The following is a 16,629-nucleotide window of genomic DNA, read 5'->3' as shown; positions in this document are numbered from 1 at the left end:
AACCACAGAGCCTAGGACTTGCCGATCAGAAGGTCGGCGGTTCGAATCCCCGCAACGGGGTGAGCTCCCGTTGCTCTGTCCCAGCTCCTGCCAACCTAGCAGTTTGAAAGCACGTCAAAGTGCAAGTAGATAAATAGGTACCGCTCTGGCGGGAAGGTAAACGGCATTTCTGTGTGCTGCTCTGGTTCGCCAGAAGCGGCTTAGTCATGCTGGCTACATGACCCAGAAGCTGTACGCCGGCTCCCTCAGCCAGTAAAGCGAGATGAGCGCCGCAACCCCAGAGTCGGCCACGACTGGACCTAATGGTCAGAGGTCCCTTTACCTTTAAGGTAGTCTCTGTGGGAGTATATTGTATTTAATTATGGGATATCAGAGTTTTTAGGGGGTTAACCAGGCTGGGATAGCTGGGATAGCAGACTTGTTGGGTTTTGAATATCTGATGTAGATTTTTTTCAATTTCGTTGTTCTGTATGGGACAATGACAATAAAAATTATCGTATCAGTATCAGTAAAGATACAACAATAATATCAATCACAGCAAGAAGCTCTCTCAACCCCCCCCCCCCCATAAACAATACTCCAGCCCAAGAATCTGTTCAACAGCCTCAGTTTTTGTCGCTGGAGTCAGTCCGCACTCCACTCTCCCAGGCCAGATGGGAAAGGGCCAGCCAGGCAGGGTGCAGGTCTTCCAGGGCTCACAGCCAAGATGGTCTCATCTATAACAACACAGATAAAAATGAAAAACAATTTAAAAGAGGAGGCCTCTCTGCTGAGCAGCAGCCACAGTCCTTGTGAAGCCTGTCAGGCCCCGCCCCAAGCCAGTTGGAGAGAGGCTAGGACAGGGCCCTTCAGGCTTTCAGCAGGCAGTCCTCCAGACATCTATATTTCATGGATTAATATATTATGGCCTCAAGCAGAGACATCAGTTCGCTCTAACTGGGTGCCTTTCTGTCTCCATTTGTAATTCACTTTGTTTTATGGCAAAGTGAGGAGAATGAGGAATAGACAAATTCTCTCTCTCTCTCATTTGTTGTTGTTTAGTCATTTAGTCGTGTCCAACTCTTTGTGACCCCACAGACCAGAGCTCGCCAGGCACTCCTGTTTTCCACTGCCTCCCGCAGTTTGGTCAAACTCATGCTGGTAGCTTCGACAACACTGTCCAACCATCTCGTCCTCTGTCGTCCCCTTCTCCTTGTGCCCTCCATCTTTCCCAACATCAGGGTCTTTTCAGTGAGTCTTCTCTTCTCATGAGGTGGCCAAAGTATTGGAGCCTCAGCTTCAGGGTCTGTCCTTCCAGTGAGCACTCAGGACTGATTTCCTTAAGAATCGACTCTCTCTCATACATAGGCATAAAACAATCAACTCTTCTGAAAAGCTTTGCCACGTGAGAATTAAAGGAAATGTTTCCAGTTTTGACAGCTGTAGTTAAAAAAGGAGCCAAGATGAATCCTAGACAGAACCAGGGGCTTGATCATATGCACACTTGGTGGTGGAAGTTGATTGGTTGCAAATCATAGAATTGTAGAGTTGGAAGGGACCCTGAGGCCCAGCCAGATGGGCGGGGTATAAACAATAAATTATTATTATTATTATTATTATTACTAGTCCAACTCCCAGGAATCTCAGCTAAAGCATCCATGACAGATGGCCACCCAACCTCTACTTAAAAGCCTCTCATTGAAGGAGGTAACGGTGTAAAAGGAAAATTACAAAGGTGACTAAGAGAAATAGGATAGGACAATGTTGCAACAGAGTTGTGTCACGAGCACACGGTGTAAGGATGTAGAAAAACATGTGTAAAGAGGAACGAAGTAGCCATACCATATAGCCATATAAGGAAGCAGCTTATGCAGAAGACCGGAGCCTATGATAAAGTGCCAAGAGGGCACTAGACGAGCCAAATAAGGGAATGAGGGGAATGGGGTGATGTGAAGTGTATAAAAGATGCTAGCTTGCTTGCTGTAAGTGCCGCCAGCCTTTGGAAGCAATTCCGCTGGTTGCCTCTGCGCAGAACTGAATAAATCCTTTCTCTGTGAACCACACCCTGGTGTTCATTACTCTCCTTTCTCATTCCATGTGGGGCAACGCGCAAAGGGAGACGGGAGAAGGTAAAAAGGCTTCATCATGAAGAAGAGCCCACCACCTTCAGAGTTAGCCCATTCCATGGTCAAGCAGCTCTTACCACCCGAAAGTTTTTCCTGATGTTTTGTTGGAATCTCATTTTCTTGTAGCATAAATCCAGTGGATAGCACAGTCGGTAGAGCGTGAATCCATTGGTTTGGGTCCTACCCTCCAGAGCAGGAGAAAATGAGCTTGCTCCATTCTCCATGTGATGGCCCTTGAGATATTTGAAGATGGCTATCATAGGGCCTATTGGTCTTCTCCTCTCTGGGCTAAACAAATAGTATATGCAGATTTGTACCCTTTTGTTAGTGGGACTCACTTTAGTAGCTCAGGAACCTCTACCCCAAACAGTGGACCTCTACCCCAAACCTCAGCAACCTCAGCAAACCCTCTACCTGCCAACTTACAACTAGCCTAGGGGCTGGCCCTGCTTCCTCCTCCTCTTTAGTCCCAGGGTTAGCACTTACAGAACTCAACAAGGAAGTAGAACAGAAAGAGAATCTTTTGGCTCCATCTATCCGTGGCTCTAAAAGGGACGCGGGTGGCACTGTGGGTTAAAGCCTCAGCGCCTAGGGCTTGCCGATCGAAAGGTTGGCGGTTCGAATCCCCGCGGCGGGGTGCGCTCCCGTTGCTCGGTCCCAGCGCCTGCCAACCTAGCAGTTTGAAAGCACTCCCAGGTGCAAGTAGATAAATAGGGACCGCTTACTAGCGGGAAGGTAAACGGTGTTTCCATGTGCGGCTCTGGCTCGCCAGAGCAGCTTCGTCACGCTGGCCATGTGACCCGGAGGTGTCTGCGGACAGCGCTGGCCCTCGGCCTCTTAAGTGAGATGGGCGCACAACCCTAGAGTCCGTCAAGACTGGCCCGTACGGGCAGGGGTACCTTTACCTTTACCTTTTTATCCGTGGCTCTGGAGCCACCTGCTGTTGACCTCCCTGCTTTCCGAATGTTGATGGGGCAGCGCTGAGCTGCTTTATGAACACACGCTTCAAAGCAGGGCTCTGAAGCCAACACACAGAGGGCAGAGCACGCTGCCCACTCACGCAAAGCCCTTTTTTATGTCAAAGCAAAGTGGAGCAGCAGCAGGGAAGGGCCGTTCAGGAACGTTTCGAGGGCCACCTGCTCCCCACCCTTTGACGTTCTCCAACGAGAAGTGAAAGTTTTTTCACGCCGCTTTCGGCTCTCTTTAAAGTCCCAGCCCTCGTTTCTTTGGAATCGCCCACTCTTTTTTTCCAACCAAACGAGACAAATCAAAACTGGTATTTCACTTCTGAACTAGGGAGCGCTTACAACTATTAAATCAGTTTGGACATCTTAATATAATTACACCATATTAGTGTCAGATAATGTTCATTAATGGTCCCTGATGCTTGGTGGTTGGCCAAAGCTGGAAATCTATGCTGATTAAAAAGAAAAAGACGGAAAAAGCAAGTCTTGCGTTCACCTTTCTGCTACATTGCTCAGCTAATTGACATAAGTATATCTAATGAGGAGGAGGCCCTAATAGGATTGTCGCAATATGCCCCTTGTGTCTGCTAAAGATCTTGCTGCCCTGTTAATCACCGCCTTTCCAATAATCCACGGTAGCTTTTCTGTAAGTTGGCCCACCCTAAAATCTAATTAGAATCACAAGTCCTATTCACACATTGGCAACGTCGAGGGTAACCAACCCATGCCAGGCAGTGAACTCACACCTGTTCACTCCCTCCTGCCTGACGTTTACTGGATTCCTGAAAATAAGGCCAAGCCTGTGAAAATATAGTTTGCATGGCCTTACAGATCAGGGGCATGGGTTGCAATTCCAAACAAGTCACAAATGGAAAACAGGTAGGAGGTGGGCAAAGGTAATCCCCCGCCCCACTAACAAATGGGCAAATCTCTGCACTTTAGTTCCTCTTGATTTTCCAATCTTATGTTCATTTCTGCACACTTCCACATCAATTTCAACTGGTAAAATAAAACAGTCCACCTGCATTTTAGCGTGAATACACATGTTTTGGCATACAGTTTTTCCTAATCTAGAAGTTTTCACAAAGCAATTTTCCACTAACAGAACACATCTGGGTTTGCTGTTTTCACAGATATATCCATAGTTATGCACCCTTCCCCCTGGATTATTTATTTTCGTACACACTGCTTGCATACCCCTCAACTGTCCTGATTTAAGTGGTGCATCCCAGAATTACAGGCACCATCCTAGCTTCTGACTGAATCCCAGCATGTCTCATTTTGGAGTCTGGTGCTCTGGGGCGAGTCAGCTGGCTTCCTCCCGCAAGAGCTCAGGACCCAAAAACGGACATCCACTTTGGGTCCGTGGTATGTTGGAGGGTATGGAATGGCACTGTGAGGCTCAGAGATGTGTAAATTTCAGGGGATGGCTGGTTTGGGGAAACGTGAGCCAGGCAATTTTGCCTTTAAGTGTCCCACAGATTCTATGATGCACACAACACGTTGTGGCTCATTGCAAGACATTGCACCCAGGCGAAGAAACAAATGAGCACCCGGTTAAAAATCTGAAGCCCGCTATAGTCTATTTAATGCTTTATGTGTTTAAACATTATCTATATTGGCTAAAATAAAAATGTAAAAAGAAGCGCAACCTCTTCGAAACATTTGCGTTGTTTTCTGTTCACCTAAGGCATACAAAAGGTTAAACACTAAAGACTCCAAGATGATAATTACCACCCAGGCCAACTCCCCTTTAAAATAACTAGGTAGGTCAAGAAGTGTGATTAAATTCCACCTGAGAAAACAGGTAATAAAACACACAGAGAGCAAGTAATTGGGTGTTTCCCTAGGAATTAAGATTAGAGAGGAGGAGTGTTTCAACTTTCAAGAGGAGACCTTTGCCCTTAGCAAATGTGGATATAAGTTGTATGAAACCGTAACTGGAAAGGAAAATGTTGTTTGCAGTCATAACCGTTTTGTTAGGGTTTAGCTCAAGCTTTTAATAAAAACTGCCTGCATTTACAGCCTCCTTGTGGTGTTCTTGTGATTTTGGACGCCCTCGCTTGATGCACTTCTTGGTTGCACCTTGTCTTCCAGAACACAAAAAAAACTATTCTGTGATTAAAAGTAACATTGAACTATAGTCAGTGCTTTTTTTCTGAAAAAAAGCTGGAGGATTTCACCACGGAGTTTGTTCGCTTGTTGCTGGCCCAGTCGCGGTGGGGTGGCTAAATGTACGACGTGATTAATAAACTCAAGCAGACAATGATCTGGATTATAAATGGCCACAACTTTATTGATTACAGATACAGGTGGATCTTTGGTCCAGGCATTGTGACTCTATCCGTCCCAGCCCCCACAGACAAAAAATATATATTATTTAATTTTTTAAAGGTATGTGAACTCAGTTCCCCCGAGTTCCTGCTAAAAAAACCCCTACCTCCTGACTATAGTTATTCGGAAGTAGCCAGAAATAAATTCCTATGTGGCTCTTTCCAGGAAACATAGCTGCCAGAACAGAGCAAAATGATATATTTTTAAAAACTAGACAATGCTGCTTTAGACAAGTATAGGGCTGCCATACATCCGGATTTCCCCAGACATTACCGGGATTTAAAAGGTGGAATTGACATATGGGGGGAATTTCCAAAAGTCGACGCTTTGGATCTAAGGTAAGTCAATCAAAAAATTGCATTTTGGGCGGTTTTTTTGGGTCTTCCTGGTTTTTACTTTTTGAAATATGCAACCCTAAACAAGTTGGTTTTTCAAAGAGTATGTGGGGAATTCCTCTCTCTCTCTCTCTCTCTCTCTCTCTCTCTCTCTCTCTGTGTGTGTGTGTGTGTGTGTCTAGGAAACAGAAGCATGTGATATTGTTCTGCACAGTGTTGCTGGTTCAAATTCCCACTGAGCTGTGAAGTTCGCTGGATGACCTTGGGCCAGTCCCTCACTCTCAGCCCAATCTACTTTGCAAGATTCTTGTGACGAGAATATGGGGCAAGGAAGGACCATCTATGTCAGGGGTCAGCAAACATACTGCGCCTCGGGCTGATGTCTCCAGTGCCAATCTCAAGGTGGGGCAGCGTGTGCCCATACAAGTGCACACACCCTATTTCCGACGCACTTCCGGGTCAGAAGAGCACCAGAAATAGCTTGTGTGCATGCGCAGGGGCCTCCTCCGACCCGGATGTGCACCGGAAATAACGCTTGCACATACGCACAAGCTATTTCTGGTGCTCCTCCATCCCGGAAGTGGGCAGCCGCGCAGCGCAGCACCGGTGGCAGCGGGCAGCTGCGGGCCGGATAAACAAATCCCTCGGGCCTTATCCAGCTCACGGGCCTTGGTTTAGAGACCCCTGATCTATGTCACCCTGGTCTCCTTGGAGGATGGGTGGGAGGCAAATGAAGTAAATAATGGGTGAAGATGAATCGTATCATTGATGCCCAGTTTTATTTGGTGGAGCTGTGAGTTCATGGCCTACGTTTAATTTGAGTAAAATGTATTTAGATACTTCAATGAAAGTTTTATTACTATTCATTTAATTAACAAAAATGATACACCACTTGATTGTAGTAAAAGCTCCAAGCAGTGAAATACTAAAAATATTTTTTAAAAGCCAAGTTAAATATTTAAAGCATTTGAAGATAATTAATAGCAAAAAGAGGAAAATGTGACATTTGTTTATTTTTTTAAGGTTATTTTGTTACGGGTCTTTCCTTCTACTGGAAAGTGTCTGTTTTTTGTCTCTTAAACTGCAAGACTTAACCTTTAAGCCATTTCAGTATATTTTTAAAAAGCACCTACACTGAGGTTCTGGTAATATGCAGGTTTATTTACATATAATTGATTAGACACTTAAAAGGCAGCAGACTAGCCAATAGCTTATCAATAATCATTTCAGCATTTCAGTGTCAGCTAAGCAAACAGCTGACAGTCTTAATTGTCTTTTGAAAGGGGAGGGAAAACCTTCTGCAAAACATCCATTCTTTGGTCAAGACCCAGAAAGGGAGCCAGGCTTAGCAGAAACATAATGAAGCCATCAAGAGTCTTCATTCAATTAGACTTCTTTCCCCTCTGGCTAATGACGATGACACATTTATTGTGTAATGGGCCAATTAGTTGATACTCCTTGTCTACTGGCATCCTATTAAATCTACATTTCCCATCTTTTTAAAAAACGGAATTTAGATAATTAGGGACTGTGGGGAGTGCATCCGTCTCCTGTTCCAGGACTTCACTAAGGCAGAATAGGCACATTCTATTGCGCAAGGCATCTTGTTGCAAAAGCCTTGAGATTCCTGCATTGCAAGGGGTTGGACTTCCAACTCTACAGTTCTATGATTCTTGTCTGGTTTCCACTGCTTACATTTCCATGCATGTGGCTGCACAAGGTTGGTATCTGTGACCCCACACTGGCATCACTCCCTGCAACACAGAGATCTCAGCTAGAGCATCCACGACAGGTGGCCACCCAAACTCTGCTTAAAAACCTCCAAGGAAGGAACCTCCTGGGAGAGACCGTTCCACGACAAGGGACATGAAATGGAAGGCAGGGTCTGGTTGGCACAGTGGGAACAAATGCCATCCTTGAAAATTCCCAGGTTATGTCAGTTCTCAAATAAAGATGCTCTAGGCAAGGTGCAGTCAAGCATGCAAACTCTGGCATTCGGTACAAACTCCAGTAGCGATACCAGAGTATACGATCTGAAGAGAAAGGGGACAACAGAGGGCGAGATGGTTGGACAGTGTTCTCGAAGCTACCAGCATGAGTTTGACCAAACTGCGGGAGGTAGTGGAAGACAGGAGTGTCTGGCGTGCTCTGGTCCATGGGGTCACGAAGAGTCGGACATGACTAAACAACTAATCAACAACAAAGCGATACCAGGAAGCTGCACCACATAAGAACTGTTCTCATGGAATACGTCTGTGAAATCTGTTCTAGGGACCCCCCAGAACCTGTGGAGCAGATCTGGGGTTTGTGCAGGGGCGTATGAAGGGGGTGGGGTGGGGTTCCGCCCCGGGTACCACAATGGCCCGCTGCCTCCCCCCAGCTGTAGAGTGACCCAGGGTGTGCCCATGGCGCCCATATGGGCTGCGACTTGAGCACCGCACATGTGCAGTCTGTATGGGCGCTGCACATGCGCCGCTGGCCGGTTTGCCCTGCCCCTTGGCGCCCTGCCCTGGGTGCCAGACAGGCTTCCTCCACCACTGGGTGGGTGTGGGGTTCTTGCAGGGAAAGTCCCACCGTGAAAGCAGAAACGATTGCACTTCCAAGACACATTGGTACGGCCAAGTACAGTCCAAGGAGAGACTTTGTCTGTGTGGGCAACCTTGCGTAGAGGACCTGTATCCCTATTTATTGCAATGCCTGCTATATATAGAACCAAGAGACCAATTTATAAAACCCCTGCTCACGAATGGAACACACTCGAACAGGGCGGAAAGGGTGAAATGGCTGCTGAGTGCTACTGATGACTTCGTAACTTATAAAGTAGCACTATATGCATTGGTAGCTAAGAAGTTCAGGAGAAAAGAACTACAGTGGTGCCTCGCAAGACGAAAAGAATCCGTTCCGCGGGTCTTTTCGTCTTGCGGTTTTTTCGTCTTGCAAAGCAAGCCCATTGACAGAGTAGCGCTATTAGCGCTATTGACATTTTAAGGGCTAAAAACGGCTTTTTAACGCTTGGGAGATTAGCGGTTTTGCTGCTAAAATGCTTTTAGCAGCTTAGCGATTCAAAATAAGGGGTTTTGGAACGGGAAAAAAATTCAATTTTTTTCGTCATTTTTCGTCTTGCAAAGCAAGCCCATAGGGAAATTCGTCTTGCGAAGCGCCTCTGCAGACGGAAAACCCTTTCGTCTTGCGGGTTTTCCATCTTGCGAGGCATTCGTCTTGCGGGGCACCACTGTAGATAAAATAGCAGTCAATTGCAAAGGTGATTCAGACATTTAAGCTGACCCATTCCATCTGAGAACCCTCTGCTATTATATCGTCTGCAACAAATAATTTCTAGGAGACGGGACCGTGGTTCACTGTATTTGCAGTGCCTGATGTTTTTATGGTTTTTGTTGTTTTTCTTTTTGTTTCCATTGTGAATGATGCCATGGCCTTTGGCTAGTGCAATAAAGTTGTTGTTGATGATAATGATTGGATATTGCCCTGTAGAACGAACCATCTCATGGTCTGGACAGGTCATTTCCTGCTTCACACTGACAAGCAAGTTTAAAACGGCAGCAGGGTCGGTTGAAGAGTTTGCCACCTTTTATCCTCCCTGCTGGTGGCAACATCCTTTCTTCTCTCTCTCTCACTCACACACACACACACACACACACCAGTGGCATAGCGTGGTGTGTGGAGGGGCAGTTACAGAGGCAGTTGCCCCAGGTACAAAATTGTTAGGGGTGCAAAATTTCAACACCCAGTGCTACCTCAATACAGGTGTACACTTTTGTTGCTGGGCTCCGGTGAAAATGGCTTCTCTGTGCAAACCAGGAAGTGATCTCTCCATGGCCCCAAGCACTGGCAACCCACGCTATGCCACTGACACACAGACACACCTTTCCCTGATTCTAATTTGCTTGGTCTCGTCACTGCTTCAACAGCAGCAAGATTGTCACAGAATTGTAGGATCATAGAAGTGTAGAGTTGGTAGGGACCTCTCCTCTTTCTTCATCTCCTCCTTCCCTGCCTCATTTGAAGACGGGCATGGCCCTTCCTGAGAGTAAGCCATTCTGTGCAGCAGGGCCATGAGAGCACTTGCACCACCCCCATGGTTTGCTGAGCTGGCAAAAAATGCTGCCTAAACTTACAAGGGAATTAAATTTACAGGGAGGAAGTGGAGAAAGAGGCAGAGAGGCATGCCAGGTAGGGAGGGCTGGCACTAGCACCAGGGCCAGCAAACAGTGGGCCCATGAGCAAGATTCTGATTCATCACCTTGCCCAGCACGGCCTGAGCCAATTGCTTCTGTTTGCCAGTCCTGCCCGGTGATGGAAATGAGAGAGCGCCCCATAGGCATTGGAAATCAAAGATTTTAATGTAGCTGTTTTGGGGCATAGGCGTGTTCATCCCACCCCACTCTCAAAAACTCCATGATGGAGAGGGAGGAGGAAGAGGATTCTGTACTAAAGACTCCAATTCCAAACCCCAATAAATGAGAAATATTAAGCACCCACTCAGCACACAAACAGCATTTATCAAAGATCTAGTGATTGACCGCTAACCTTACAGCCTAGTTTTTTTTTGGTTTTCTGTTTTTTAAGGAAAATATATTGTTTTTCTTCATCAGAGTAATTATTGATTAGCTTAAGGCAAAGCTGGTGAGTAACCATATGGGGATGTCTGTTATCCAAGTGGATTAGCGTTCGAATCTCACTGCCTCCCATCTGAGGGTCTTTAGGATCAATAGAAGATGAGGAGAAAATCAGTATGATTAGCTTTGGAGGCTTCTTGTGAATCCTCCAGCAGGAGAGGATCTAATGAGAGATTCTGCTTAAGCGCCATATTCTTTTCAATGTCCCACAAGGGAGAGGCAGTGCTGTTCCTGCAGCAAACAGCACCCGGTAGTTTTACTTTGCTGTTTTCCATTCCAAAGGTAAGTAAAGTTGTGATAAAAGTTATTGACACGAGAAGAGCAGCGCTGCTGGATCAGGCCCACCCAGTCCTGCTCTTACAGTGGCGAACCAGACATCCTGATGGGAAGCCGACAAGCCGGACCGAAGTGCACCAACACTCTGCGATTCTCAGCTACTGATATTCAGAGGCCTATTGCCACGGAAGGTAGGACACCATCAGCCAAAGTGATAGCCACGGTTTCTTTATTCCCCTATGAATCAATCTGTCAAGGACGCTTCCTGGCCAAATGAATGAACATGGTGGAGAGTTAAAAAGTTGGACACCCTCCCATCAAGATCCCAGGGGGGTTTCTAGGCACTCACCCGGGGATTGGGCTCCATTGGTGGATTGGAGACGCGACGGAGACTGCCGTAGCTTTAAGAAATATGATGGGGGTGGAAGATACTGCTGTGTGCTCCCCCTGCAGGGACGGAAGCTGCTGCCATGTACCCCCCCCCCCGTAGGACAGAGGCCGCTGCTGCTGCTGAGGCAGGGCAGATCGAGGAGGGTGAACAGCACTCTCTGTGCCCTGTCCCCCCCCCCCAGTATGTCAGTGGGGGTGGGGTGGGGTGGGGCATGGAAGGAGATGAGCATGCTCCACGCTCTGTCTCCACCCAAGCACCAGCGGGGGCAGAGCCAGGCATGGAGGGGGCACCTGGTTTGCCCCCTCCAAGACTTTGCGCCCAGGGCCACGGCCTCCCTGCCCCCCCCCCACTCCGCCCCTGTCTCTCCCAGCCGGCCTTCAACCAGCCTGCCCAAGATGGATCTCTCCCTTTCCTCTTTTTCTTCTTCACAGCACACCTTGCTCTAAAGACTCTTTTTTCCTGACACCTCAAACACCCAGCCCACCACCAGCAATCTCTGTCTGCTGAGGCCAAATAATTCATCAATACCTTTTGTCATGTTAATGCCTCAGGAGGTTTCCTCTGTAGAAGGCCGGCGCCGCTAGAGGGCAGACGTTCTCTGGCTTGTAGGCTGCCGCGCATGCGCTGAAGAGGCTGCTTTCTTGTGTAAAAAAAAAAAAAGCGAGAATAAAAGGTGAAGGCTGGTGGCCGGCGGTGGCTACACGGGCCACATGACGAGGTCTGGCAGGCCTTGTTTGACACCTGTGCTCTAGTTTATGTACCTTCCCCCAATGGACTGCATGCATGCAGCCAGAGACTAGGCTTGCATGGAAACTCCCTCTGCTCCTCCCTTTTCAATCCCCTCCTGGTTCTGGGAGACAGTGGTGCAAGAGAGGCTGGGAAAGCACCTGGTCTTTCACATACCTGGTCTGCCTCTTCCTCCAGCTCCGAAGCTTCCCTTGCCTCTGATTCTTACCTCCTGGCTGGTACAGGTCCCCATAAACCATCACCCCTTCTCCCGAGTCAGACTGCAGCCCCCTTTCCCCCACTCCCTAACACTCTCTGACCACCCTTCCTCTCTTTTAAAATCATCCAAGCTAGTGGCCATCACTACATCTTGTAGCAAACTCCACAGTTTACTGCACACAGTACAGTAAACTTTGGCCTGTTTGGAATCTTTCCTGCTTCCCTATCCTCCAGGGGCGTTTCCCCCAGCTAGGGCTTCTAGGTACATGTCTGTAAGCGCTAGGAGGAAAGCAAATGGAAAGGCAGATGTGGCAGGGGAGACTTAGGAACACAGGAAGCTGCCTTCTTCTTTCTTCTGACAGGCAGACCTCCAGGGCCTCAGGCAGAAATCTTCCCCATCCCTGCAGCTTGGCTTCTTTCTTGCTAGAGGCACCAGAGATGCAACCGGAGGAGACCTTGTGCTTTTGAGTGGTCTACTGCCATCTTCCCTCCCTCTCCACCATTTAAGCACCCTACGTAAGAAGAGCCTTTGCTGGATCAGGCCAGTGCCCCATCTAGCCCAGTGGGGCATCAGCACTCTCACCTCCTGCAGTTTCTGACAGCTGGTATTCAGAAGCATAACTCCCTCCGACAGTGGAGATAGAACATGGATGTCAGGAGTAGGAACCCTGCCCCGCACTTATCATGCCATCCTGACACTTTTAAGCTGTTTGGCCCTAACATTGTAATTTATTGTTGGTAAGTTGTCTTTGCAAATTTTCAGCCGGAATAAGCAGTTGCTTGATATCATTTTTTCCCATTCAAGAAATCTGCCTTATGAACATCCCCACATTGAATTAACCACACAAGTAAGGAAAGGTCTCGAGGTTACTAATCCTTGGTTCCATGAGCAGATGTTGAGCGTCTTGTTAATCAAAGCAGATAGCTTGGCAAGCCTTAATTACACAGTAGCAAAATAATTGCTTGGCTTAGCCAAACTGTTATAGGAATGAAAGGAGTCTCTCTTCCCACCCACCTTTCTAGAGCAGGATAAGCTTGTTTAAATTATATTGTGTATAATCTATAGATTGAAAGCATAAGACCTGGTAGCAGTACATTCAAAATCAACACCACCTGGGTTGAAGTTAGTTGAGGACTTCCATTTGTTCTAGTCCTCTGTCCCACCCTACATATAAGGTGAGAAAAGTTATATTTGAAAATATTCTGGTTCTAAAAAAATGAATTAGATAAATTGTCATACCCTAGTTCCTAATGTTTAGTTCGAAGAAAATACTTTTAAAGAAAAGATCACCAATTTGGCTTAGCCTAGAAGATTTAAGGACATAGGGTATCTATGCTCCTGTTTTGGTAGGGCAGCACACAACCAGTTCGTAAGGGAAATGTCCTGGGGTACAGGACAAAATAAAAATGGGGGGGGGGGAATAAGAAATAAAAAGCAGCAGCATGCAATGTCATAAGAACATAGAAACACAAATAAGAGCCTGCTGGACAGTGTTTTTGCAAGAGCTTTGTAGAGTATCTGTTTTGCAAGAAGGTCTGGTGGTCAGTTCCCAGCATCTTCTGGTGAGGCTGGGAAATACACCTTGCCTGAAACTCCGCAGAGCCACTGCCAGTCAGTGTAGACAGTATAAGGCAGCTTCCTATGTTCCTAAGTCAGTAGCTGCCTGTTTGCTTGTTGAGCAACTGTATGGTCAGATAGAAAATGAGTGACTTAATGAATTTATAGCCAGGATACCAAGGTTTCCTGAAACCTCTGGAGGGTTGCAGTGCCTGTAATTGGTTTAAGCTTTACAAATAAGTCACATGAAATCTGAACATACCATTGCTTGCCCAATCCTTAAATTGCAAACGCTTATTTGGGTCATGGAATAATAGATGTTTCCAGAAAGGTATCAAGGGAGATGCTGAAGGAGCCAATCGGCAGAACCAATTTTCCAGTGTTGCTCTTAAGAAAGGGATTTGTGGTTAGATGCATTTAGAGAGCTCTGCTGGAAGTAAAGATTGGATTTACACATTAGCAAACACAACGGGCAGTTGCCCCATAGAGACCCATAGCTTGTCCTTTGAAACCTGCACAATTGTCTGCTTCAGTTTCGTGGCATGCCTTCCTTGCCGGTGCAGGTCTTTATTGACTCATAGATCCATTGAAGTCAACAGGAAAGAAAGGATGTGCACCAAGTCTGGGGCTGGTGTCACGTTGTTCTGTTGACAAGGGTAACATGGCTTTAGTGTGCTCCTCTTGTGCTACACCCATTCCAGCTATTCTGGCAGCATATTTAGGGTTTCCCACCAGAATATCTGCCATGCACTTCTGCCAAACCCTGTAGCCCTCAGATGGCGGAACATGAATATACCATAATGGCCCATATATAAGTGGCACCATTAAAATTCAAGGGGGGGGGGGAGAAAAAAAGACAGTACCAGTATATAAGCCGCTCCCTTAAAATTCCACAGGCACTCACACCGTATGTCTGTTTCAGCAGCGATATCGTAAAAGCCCATTTTTGTAAGGTCACGAGTTTAAGCCACACTTTAATAATAATGATAATGATATTTATATGCCACCCATTAACTTTTCACGGTCAGAACTGTTCCGTTGATTTTAATATTTCAATCAAGTATCATCAGATGTCAAATACTGAGACAGAATATTTTGTGGATATTTGATCTTTAGAGGGGTGGGGGCTGATCTTTTTTGCATGCATGCATAGGACTGGAGACAACGGCTGCCACACATATGAACAGGCCACAAGAAGCCACTCAATGAATTAGGTGCACATTCAGGCCACACTCACATCCTAACCAGGATTGTTTCTTGGGAGTCATTGGACCTAAATTTGAGACTTTTGCAACTCTTACGAATGGGAAGAGAGACTTAAATCCTACAAATACACAAATTACAAAACTGCAAATGACATAAAATCATCTTTAAAAGGCAGATTAACTCACACAACCCCATGTACCAGTTTACTAACAGGAGCATCAAAGACGCAGTATTAAATGCTCAAAATGAATAAACAGCAAAGTGGGTAACTCACTCTCAATCAGTGAAAACTCTAACCTCTTATAACTGTCTTGGCGAAGTCATGGGACTTTGCTTGGCGTGGAAAAGACAGGTGTTTCAGAAGCAAGCATGCTTCCATGGGGAGGGCACGCCACGAGAAGGGCACCACCACAGAGAAGGCTCGGTCCTGCATCACCACATAGAAGACTTTCCCCAGTGGTCAAAGTTAGTGCTGAAGAGAAAGGCCTCCTATGGAGATCTTACGAGGGCACAGGCTGGTCAGATAACTGAGTAAGGTATGCATAATCTGCCTATCTTTAAGCCAGGAAGATTCTTCTTGAGGGAATGTAAGTCCTTTTATGGAGGAGAGAGTACAGCTGAGGGAGAAAGGAGAGAACCGAGTGAAGTTACCTTTCCAAAGGTGAACTGTTCCAAATGTTCAAAAAAAGAGCATGATATTCACATCAGATCAAGCAAAGGTAAGAAGAGTGGCACACCAAAAGGCAATTTCCTGGCAAGATGTTAACATGGGAACATAAAAGTGATGTGTCTGGAAGCAGAACTGCTGAGCTACAGACAACCTGGGTGTGAGTCAGAGAACGTTAGGACAGGCCCTGTCCACCAGGAAGGGAGACTTGATTGCATGTGACTTGTGTCAACTCCAGAGACGTCAAGAGCTACAACATAAAAAAAAAGCCAACAGAGAAGTTTCTAAATGAGCCGTTCAGCCTTGAAGGCAGGCAAGCTGGCAGCAACTCAATTTCTGAGGAAAACAGTCAACAATCCAGGTGTGCTCTCTGAAGTTAGAGCATACAGTCCTACATTTTTTTTATTGACATGAAGGCAGCAGGAGTGGATACACGCAGTCATTTTCTCTATCAGTACTGACTGGAGGTAAGATTAGTGGTTCCCAAACTTGTTTCCCCACAATCACTTGAAAATTCCTGAGAATACTGGCGGACCACTTCCTCACACCTATCACTTCCAGTCTGTCTTGGAGCAGATGTTGCTGCCACAATCCACAGCTGCCACTTGTGTTCTTCATAGACATACAACTTTGCAGTCCACAGCTTGGGAACTCCTGGATTAGACAGATGGGTAAATTTGCACTACAATACTGATAAATATATGTAATGGTTCTAGGGGTTGCTCGTGCGTAAGCCGGTGCAAACACCTGGCTGGGTTGGCTGAGTGAGCCTTTTCTGTCCGGACAGCCACTCACCCGTGGCTGTCTCAATCGCTGGCAGAATCCGTCAGTGGGCGTTTCTTAAACTTCTTCCAGCAAAGAAGCTCTTTGACGCCTAGTCTCCTCCTACTCTCTCTGCGCGAAAGCCTTCTGCGCAAGGAGGGCGTAGGCAGCGGAGGACCTCTACACTCCCCGCTGGTCCCCGGCAAGGAGTCATGGGACCGCCTCGCCGCTTCCCCCATCTGCCCCCCTTCTCCACTGGTGCTACGCTGATTCTCTTCCCCAGAAGGTGGGCTGCTTCTCCCAATCCCGAGACGCTCTCTGGAATCCCTCTGGATTTTGCTCTCTCTCTCTGGCACTGATGGCAGTTCCCTGACAATATATATATATATATATATATATATGCTTTCGTAGATTTTCACGGGTACAGGAATGCAGGTTTTGGTGTCCT

The sequence above is a fragment of the Podarcis tiliguerta genome, assembly GCF_965153285.1.
Source record: "Podarcis tiliguerta genome assembly, chromosome: 1".
Taxonomy (NCBI): Eukaryota; Metazoa; Chordata; class Lepidosauria; order Squamata; family Lacertidae; genus Podarcis; species Podarcis tiliguerta.
The sequence above is the reverse complement of the archived record's forward strand: the minus strand, read 5'-3'. Positions refer to the sequence as shown.